Consider the following 10,094-nt stretch of genomic DNA (forward strand, 5'->3'; position numbering starts at 1 on the left):
GTTCCTCGTTCTCGAATAAAACCATTCTTGATCAGCCAAGGATTATGAGACATAGACTGTGGGCAAAGCCTCTAACATAGAAACAGATTTTTTTAATTAAATTAAATTAACTTTGTGAGACAGACTATACAGGGAGAAGAAATCGCAAAAATATATATATATCATTGATACTCTCAGGGAGGAAGATATTACATTCCATTTTTAAAAAGAAGAAGCATTCAGAAAATTTTAAAAAGAGCTCTAGGAAATATCAAACTTGATAGTAGAATCTCAAAACTCAATGGAGTTTGGCAGTTCCCCAGAAAGTTAAACACAGAATTGCCATATGACCCAGCAATTCCACCTCTAGGTACATACATACCCAAAAGACCTGAAAACATATGTTTACACCAAAACTTGTACATAAATGTCCATAGCAGCATTATTCATAGTAGCACAGCAGTGGAAACGACCCAAATGTCCATCAACAACTGATGGGTAAACAAGATGTGGTATAGCCATACGATGGAATATTATTCTGCCATAAAAAGGAAAGAAGTATTGGGGTACCTGGGTGGCTCAGTCAGTTAAGTGTCCAACTCTTAATTTCAGCTCAGGTCATGATCTCAGGGGTCGTGGGATCAAGTCCTCTCCCTCTGCCCCTCCCCTTGCTCATTCTCTCTCCCTCTCTCTCTCTCTGTCCTCTAAAGTAAATAAATAAATAAATCTTAAAAACAAAAAGGAGTGGAGTATTATTACATGCTACAGAATGGATGAGCCTTAAAAATATATATATGCTAGGTGAAAGAAACCAGACACAAAAAGCCACATGTTGTATGATTCCATTTATAGGAAATGTCCAGAACAGGTAAATCCATAAAAACAGAACGGTGGCTAATGATTTCCAGGGGATGGGGGTAAGAGGGACTCGGGAGTAACTGCTAATAGGTACAGAGAGGTTAGAAATGCTCTGATCTTCTTGGGATGTTAGAAATGTCCTGGAATTTGATAGTGGTGATTGGTATACAACACAGTGAATATACTAAGAATCACTGAAGCATACACTTTAAAGTAGTGAATCGTATGTTTTGTGAGGCATATCTCAATTTTAAATGCTATTAAAATAAAATTCAATAGAAGGATTGAAGGTAAAGTTTGGGGAAATCTCCAAGAAGGAAGGGTAAAAAGACAAAGATGGAAAATAGGAGAAAATTAGAAATTTAGGGGAAAAGGGAGCAGGAAAACAGAATAGGGTAAATTATCGATGAAATAATTCTAGGAACGTTTCCAGAACTAAAGGCACCGTTTCGAGATTGAAAAGATTCTATGAGTATCTAGAACAATGAATAAAAGTAAATCCACTGCCAAGCACATGGAGAAAATTTGTGAATATTTAAGGACAATAAGAAGACTCTACTAATTTTGAGAGATTAAAAGAGAGGTTTCTCAAGAGCTATACTGCACTGGAAATTTCTTCGAATTTCTGAAAGAAATTACTCTGTATCTCACCAAACTATCATACACATATAAGGATAAAGTAAAGACATTTTCAGACATGCAAAGTGTGTCAGATATTTTCCATTTTCCTTTCCAGCCCTTCACCCTGCTTTTTGAACTAAGAGAATTTTTTTAAAAGATTTTATTAATTTATTTGAGAGAGAGCACGTGTGAGTGAGGGGAGGAGCAGAGGGAGAGGGACAAGCAGACTCCCTGCTGAGTGCAGAGCCTGATGCAGGGCTCTATCCCACAACCCTGAGATCATGACATGAGTGGAAACCAAGATTTGGGCACTTAACTGAGCCACCCAGATGCCCCTGCATTAGGAGAATTTTTTAAATGATCTTCATCAATGGTTTCCTTTGCCTTCTAGGTTTGATAGTGAGAGACATCAGCAGGAGGTCAGAGGTCAGAGGTCAGGAGAGCAAGGGAATGATATCTATTCCCTTTGCCTTCCTCCTTGGTTTCTATGAATTGTCTACATCTCTCTACCAAAAACCTGCTCTTGTCAAACATCCTGTCTTGTAGCTACACTCTCCGGTGCTAGTAGGTTCTTCCTCCCCTTTATCCTTTAAGCCTACCATCAACATCTCTGAGGTACTGCCCCACTTCTTACTGGTGTTTATTTACTCTGGTGTACCAGCTAGCTATTGCTGTACTAGTCTACATACCCACCTCTTCAAAGTCCAATGTCCTAGAAGAACCATTCGTTCTCATAAATCTGTGGTTCAGCTAGAACTTGCTGATGAAGGCTGGGCTCGGCTGGACATGTTGACTTCATGCTCTGGTAGCTAGAGCAGCAATGCTGATTCTCACCGTAGGTCTATAGGATACTTGGACCAACTCTGTTCCACGTGTCTCTCATCCTCCTTGGGCTAGTATGTATATTTCCATCATGGTAATGACAGAGGCTCATAAGAACATACAAAAACATGTGGGGGGCGCCTGGGTGGCTCAGTTGGTTAAGCATCTGCCTTCAGCTCAGGTCATGATCTCGGGGTCCTGGGATTAAGCCCCACATCAGGCTCCCCACTCAGCGGGGAGTCTGTTTCTCCCTCTCCATCTGTGCCCCACCCTGCTCATGTGCTCTCTCGCGCTCTCTCTCTCAAATAAATAAATATTTTTTTAAACACGTGATTTTTTAAAACACGTGATTCCTTTTAAGGCCTAAGCTTGGAGCTGGCATCCTCTCATTTCTACTCATATGTCATTGGCCGTAAAGTCACATGAGCAAGTCCAAAGACATGAGGTAAGGAAGTATACTCCACCCCTCATGAGAACATGAAAGGGTATGGACAGAGATAGGGATGAAGAATTGAGCTCTACTCAATCTAGCATCCCTGCGCTAAGCTTTACAAATAGCCACTGAATTAAACCCACCTCAATGACATTACTGGAGTGTGCCACATGTTGCCTTCTAGACTCTAAACTGATGTAAGAATAGATACCAGAAAGGACCCAGATAACAGTCCTCAAAACAGGATTCTGATATTCTATTGCTCTCATATTTGAAAAGCACAGAACATTACCTATGGTAATCCATTTTCCAATAAGGGCATTCAGTGACATCACAGTGACTCAACCTATAAGGTGGCAAGGAATGAAGTGCAGGTGGAGGACAATGGAAATCAAGTTACTGTGGTACTTAGTCTCCATGGTGACAATCGTGATTATAAAGACTGTGGCTGGCTGCTTCTGATGGCTCCCCAGAGAGTAAATAGTGAAAAGGACATATTGAGAGCCTCTTAATACCCAACTCAGAACCAGGTAGAAGATCAGAAAGTGTCTATGGTAGCTCTAAAGATCTCCATGTCCTGTAGTCTCTGAATTGGTATGGATGAAGACCAAGTCTAGAAAATAATTTTAATGGTTAATTAAATACAGTTAAATACTCAAATCCTTCAGTTTCAGTCTCTTAGAATAAGCTCAGGGAGCTGATGGGAAGGAAGTGGGGCTCCAAGATATAGATGGACACATTTATGTAGACATGATGGGACTGAGAATTGAATGCACGAAACCTGCTAAACCTCCCTGAATGTCCTGCAATCCTTTTCCCACTGAATAAAAACTTTTCAGTGACTGCACCAAAGAAATTCAGTTCCCCACAGGACTCACCTCCACTATCCTCATTGCTTCCAGATCCTCAAGGAAAGTTAAAGAGCAGCATCGTTGAGACTGTAAAGTACCAGCCCTGGGCCTTGAGGAGAGGGACTACGTGCCAAAAGAGTTGCGAAACTTCAGGAGTCCGAAGAGCATGTATTTAAGTGGATTCTAAGTTTGTTAGACCAAGAAGAACATATCTTAAGACTTGATTAGCTAAATTTTTGAAAATGGCTGCACAACTGGGAATTACGTTTTAATGTTATGGTTTGAGCACTTGGGAAGTGGCATTACTAGACAAGTAAGTTGGCCAATCTCAACTATAGGCTACAGCCAGTAAGATCAAAATGTCAGAACTTCTCTGGCGTTCTACAGATGGAGAAAGAAGTCTAAATGCTACAGAATACGAGAATGTTAAAATGGATCTGTTATACGCAACCAGCTCAACCACCCCCTATCGCTATTCCCTCAGAAAGTCCCAGAGGATGCTCTGTTCTTCAGAGCATTAAGAAATTAGCTGAATTAAATTAATCCTAAAACCTGAAATCCTCTGTTGGATCACTAACCAGAGTGTGTTTATGAAATTCAGGTAAAAAAATGGAGTTTTTGTCCAAGTCCTGTGGGACCACAGATCAATTTCATAGTTTGCAGTCTTAGAAGGTATACTTTGAATAGATATACTTAGTAACTGGAAGAATCTTCATTTTGGTTCCCTGACCCACCGGGTGAGGTCTATTATGGTCGGAAGGGAGAACCGAGTAGAAGGCCCTAGAAATGTCCCACCCCAAACCATCCCCCCGCCCCCCACCAAACTAGCAATCCAAAGGCAAATCCAGCATCCTGAAAGAATTACAGAGTTAGTGCCACCATTAAAACTTGAAAGAGGCAGAGGTGTGATTCCAATCACATCTCCGTTTAACTTCCTTCCTGGCTCTTGCAAAAGCCAGATGGTCCTGGGGACTAGCTATAGACTAGCACACACTTAATCAGTGGTACCATTTACAGCCAACTCTGCACGTGGTTACTTGTTGCAGCAACACAACAGAGCCCTTGGAAGCTGCTATGCAGACACTAAATTAACAAATTCTCCCCACTTTCCATTCCTAACACCAAAAATAATCAGAAGCAATTTAACTTCATGTGGCAGGGACAACAGTACACTTTCACTGCTGATGTTCCTTCTCTTTGTCATCCTATGGTCTTGGAGAAACCTCGATTCTCTTGATATCTTATAGAACATCATACTAGTCTCTTATACTCTTACCATGACAGAAAACACAAGGGTTTACCGTATCAGTGAAGTGCCTAAGGATCTAGTGGCCTAGCTCATGTCAAGATATGCTCTCTAAAGGAAAAGGCAATTGGTTGCATCTACCCATAAGAAAAAGAGGCACAATACTTAGCAGGACTCTTTGGGTTTTTGCAGCAACGTATAGTACATATCCTACTCATTTATCAGGAAACTCATAATGAGGCTGTCAGTTTTGAGCTAGGTCTAAACAAGGAAAGACTTTGCAACAGGTTGCTGAACAAGATATACTTCCACTTCTAATTGTATAGGGCAATGCTGACTATGGGTAAGTGAATGGGGCCCGTGGGACACACTCCACGAGGATTACTTTGCACAGCAATGGTCAAGGAAGGTTTCTTGGGGGAAGAAGAGGTCCAGGATCATATGTTGGAGAGAAGCATGAGTCCATTCCAGTCAGCTAAAAAGCTTGTGTATTTCCATTTCGCTTTGTTTCAAAAACCCCGATCTCAGGAAGAAGTACCATTCCTAAATTGGAGAGCTCAGAGATTCCTGTCCTCTGGTGACGCAACCAGGATTATGAATCATGGGCTCCCTTCTAGCCAAGTTCCTCCAAACCCCAGTGTAATAGTATGAGTGTTTTAAAGTAAGTCTTTGCCACCAACACCATCTCTGTTGATACGCCCATACCGGGAGGTGACCCAAAATGGGGAAAAATGAATGTCGTAGCCCTGGGTAAATCTTCACAGGATAGTGGCTATAGCCACTCTTACCTGATATATTTATTCAAGGCTAATTTTTTTAAATTGTTTTCCATTCTAGAATGACTGTCTCTTAGAGGTGGTTTCTCTCTGGAACTCTTCCCTAAGGGTCCCCAAATCGGCCCAGAGGCCAGAGGCAAGGGGAAGAGTGGGAAAGGGCGCCCTGTCTCGTTCTGCCTTCCCTCTGGCTTTGGTGAGGTTGGAAACACGCGGCACCGCGCACCCAGCTCCTTGACCGCCAGGACTCCAGGCGAGTCCAGGGAGCAGCCAGAGAATCCTTGGAGAGAATCCGGGTGTCATCGGTGAGACCCGCAGAAAGGAATCTTGAGACCCCAGCTGCCGTCCACCCCCGGCACCGATGTGCCCTCGCCCCCATCTCTCGGGGAGACAAACTGTGTCGGAAGCAGGCGTCTGCCACTCAGTCCTGTGACGGCTGAGGAGGCGGGCCAGGGCGTAGTAAATATTTGGCAACCGTAGCAGCTGCCCCAAAGGGAATGGAGAAGAGAAGGATCCAGAGAGCAACATGGAGGCCCAGGCGAGCCCGAGCATTGTTCTAGCCCCTGCTGCGGGGGGAAAAAGGAACGGGCTTCCGAATACCTGCCCTCTGTCGGAGCAGCTACCCCCTCCCCGTCCCCCGACAGGCGCGCAGCGCCGCGCAGGGGGCCGCCGCCCGGGACCAGCCCAGCGCCAGGGCGTGGGGACAGCTGGGGGCGGGGGCGGCGGCCGTCAGGCTGCCGGGAGGCGGGGCGGCGGCGCGCCCACTCGGGCTGCGGTGCCCTTTGTGCAGGGGAGCCGCTCCGGGGCCGGGAGGCTGCCGGGGGAGTTGCAGGCAGCGCGATGATTGGTTTCTCCGCCACCACACGGTTGTTAGCGGTGGTGTTTTTATTGCCGCGGTTCAGCGCTTGCCAGCGCCTCGCCTCCCCCGGCGGGGCTCGCAGGCTCTCTCGGGCTCCCGGGCCGCCCGCCGTCCCTCCCTCCAGCAGACGCCGGGACCGCGGCCCCCGGGCTGGGCTCCCGCTTCCGCCTCCTCTCCCCCGCGGTCCCCGTGCCCAGGAGCGCGCAGCCGGGGAGGGGGCAGGCGCCAGGCTAAGGTACTAATTGTATTAACGAAAATGGCAAATACACATCCTTCCCATCTGGCAGCACAAAAGGAGAGGCTGTGGGAATGCAATTACCCACTACAGGAGAGAGTAAAATATTTGTCAGGTTTAGCAATGAAATTAATATCCCCAATTACTAGAACTTCACTAATGAGATGAATACGAATTGCCTTTCCTGGACCCAGAAGGAAGAACCTGTCGCATAAAACCCGAAGTGCGTTTTTTCCGGGCAGGAATGTCTTGCCGTTGAGACAGGCGTACTCCTCCGTCTGAGCACTCGGGTTGTGAAGCTGGAGCCGACGGTCTGATTGTTGGTGACGCACACCCTGACATTACAAACTGGGGTTTTGGGGGGGGGGGGGGATGTCCATCTGGAGCATGTGCTCCTGGGACTCCAGAGGGCTCTGGACAAGCCCCAGACACGCATTACAAGATGGCCAAGCCCCCCCACGCACCCACGCACCCCTGGCCCACCCAGTCGCTTTGCCATGCCACCAGCGCGCCTTGCAGGGCCGCCTGCAACAAATGGTTGTAGCCAGATATTTCTGCAATTTCCGACATTTTTTTTTCTTCATGAAATTTGTATATAGCAAAAGCTGGGTTTGCTTTAGGCAGAGCATATGCTTCGTATTTATTGGAATAAGTTTTCTGGTTCCTTAGCATTCTGTTCACTGATATTCCGTATGTTAAAAATATCTCTGCTTTTTCCCCTGATACTCGGTAGTAGGCAGCCACAGTTTTCCTCTATAGTTTTTCTGGGTAGAAACCAGAATCTGCTCTCCACAGCCCGGGGGAGTATTCTATACCTTAGGAGAGGGATGACCTGATTTCCCACCCATGACGAGAAATACGATTTTCTTACTCTCCACCAGGCTCGCAAGGGCAAGGTTATCAGGCAGCCTGATTCCAGGGAGCGAAGACCCCGATTTTAGAAAGGAAAAAGTTAAGGCCAAACACTTAGGGGTTCTGGAATTCGATTTTCTCTTGCAGGTCTGTAGTGTTTCATGTAGGAAGCATAAAGAAGGGGATCCGAACACTTCAATGAGTGGGGGACTCAAGGAGATTGATAATAAACTCAGGAGGGGCACTCTTCCCAGGAGGAGAGGGCTATCATCCCCTTGGGACCTCACATGCTGAGCCCACGGCTATAACAGCCTCTGTGATTTCCTAGAGGTCCAGTGGGGAGGCCATCTTCCCTGTTGAGTCCCCAGGAGACACAGGAACTACCATTTCAGCAATGGGAAATTGATTTTTACGACAACTCCAGCAATAAGTGAATAAGCCAGAACTATCCACACTTGAAAAACAGTTTTTGGAGTTAAGAGAGTGAAATCAATATCCAAACTCATATGTGTGTGTGTATATATATACATAATATACACATAAGATACATAATATACACACACATAATGTGTGTGTGTATGTTTGAGAGAGAGGGAGAGAGAAACAGAGAGAGGAGACAGAGAAAGACAGCCAGAGAGAGAGACAGAGATGCAGAGAGAGACAGAGACAGAGAATGACATGGTTGGGTGGGGCTGAGGAGAGAGGAAAGAACAAACCCCACTCGGAGCAGACTCCAGTTGAATGTGCCCCGCATCTGCTGTGAGAATGGATAGAGGATGGAGTTGCCAAGGCCACGGCCATTCATCTACTGGCTCCAACAGCCCCTCAGAGACCTTCTGGGAAGACCCGGCTCCTCAGAACCCATTGACATGAATGCCTGCACTTTGTTGCCCTGTCTGAGCCAGGAGGCTGTCCAGAGCTACATGTCATGGCTTCGTAGACCCACTAGCAAATTAGGCGCCCAACCTGGACCCTGACCTGTCTTCTCTGGGCCTGGCCTCAAAGAGATTCTGGAAGCAGACCGAACTCATGAACTCCTTGTGTTTCAAATATTCTTTCATAAGCTGATTATCTTTCATTTAAAATGCCTTTTCTAACATAAACGACGCGTTTGTTCACTCACCTGACACTTGTTTATTGAGTACCCGCTCGACCAGATGCTGGGGACACAATGGGGACATAGAGCTACAATCTCAGGTCAATCCGTAAAAAACGATTCAATCGGTAATAAAGGCACACTAATTTTTGTGTGTGGGAGAATTACATTCTGAGCTCCATCTTGGGCTACCTGGAAAATAGCATTCCTTGCCTTGGCAATAGCAGTTGGAGCTCCCACCTGGTCCCTGAGCAACTGCAACCATAAGTAAGAAGTGCTGAAACCAGTATCTGTTGCGCACCGACCGTCTGGCTGGCTGTGCTTGCGCTTTACAGACATCGATGGGATATGGCTCCATGAGACAGACACAATTGCTCTCATTTTACCGATAAAGAATCCAACTCTCAGAACTAAGTAAAGTTGCTTGAGGTCGTACAGCTAGTGACTAAGCTAGAATTTGAGCCCAGGCTGCTGACACCAAAGCCCATGTTCCTTCTTCTGTTCATCCACTCAGTGGCTCAGTTGGGGCTTTGGCCCAGAAAGGTGGGGCAGCTTGGAAAGGTGAGGACCGAAGGTCCTGGGCTCTGACCGTGGTGCGCCACGGGGCCACAGGGACGTAGAGCGTGCAGGAGTATAGATGATTCCTCTGTCAAAATCAAGCTGTGATGACACCAGCCACTTTCCCTGACGTGGCTTGTGGCTGTTCCGTGCCGTGCGATCTACCCTGAAATCCTCAAGACTGACCATGTATTCAAGTTCCCAAGACTCAAGTGGAACTAAGAACCCTTTCCTTCCAACGTGTTTTCTAGGGAGATGCTGCTGGAGACAGGCGGGAGGAAGCCAGAGCGTGAGTAATGAAAGAGTTGCTTATGTAATGGGAAGCCACCCCGTCCAGGCCACAAGGACCTCTCTGGGAGTCAGGGAGCCCGAATTCCAGAGTTCTGTTCCAAGATCTACTGCACTTGGACCTGTCCCTTTGAGCAAATCGCCCACACTTTCTCCAGTTTTCCCCCATGTAACTTTGATGGGGGGGGGGGGAATGCTCTTCCTCCCATTTCCCACTGAGAGGCCCCCAGGAATGCCTGCAGCATCAGGAGCCGTGTGGCAATTTGAGTGACATCCTTTCCTTTCTAACCCCCAGCCACAGCCTCTCACCTCCAGATGCTAACTTTCCCATGGTACTCCGCAGGGTGGTGGCCCCCATTTGTCTCTCAAATGTCTTTAGACTTATTTGATGTACCTAAGACGTCTTCTCCCCCAGGGCCCCCGTAAGGGTTATCATGGCTTCTAATTATCAAGCTGCGTGCAAAGGAACACCAACGGCAGCTTCGACTTAAAATGGAATGAGTCTCAGCCTAGATACCTGTTTTCTAGTTACCACTTCTGCCACTAATGAGATCTCTGTCTTGGGGAAGTCGCTTACATCTCTGGAACTCAGCTCCTTCATTCGTAGCAGAAGGCGATCAAGC

Source organism: Ursus arctos, unplaced genomic scaffold (genome assembly GCF_023065955.2).
Source record: "Ursus arctos isolate Adak ecotype North America unplaced genomic scaffold, UrsArc2.0 scaffold_22, whole genome shotgun sequence".
In the NCBI taxonomy this organism is placed as follows: domain Eukaryota; kingdom Metazoa; phylum Chordata; class Mammalia; order Carnivora; family Ursidae; genus Ursus; species Ursus arctos.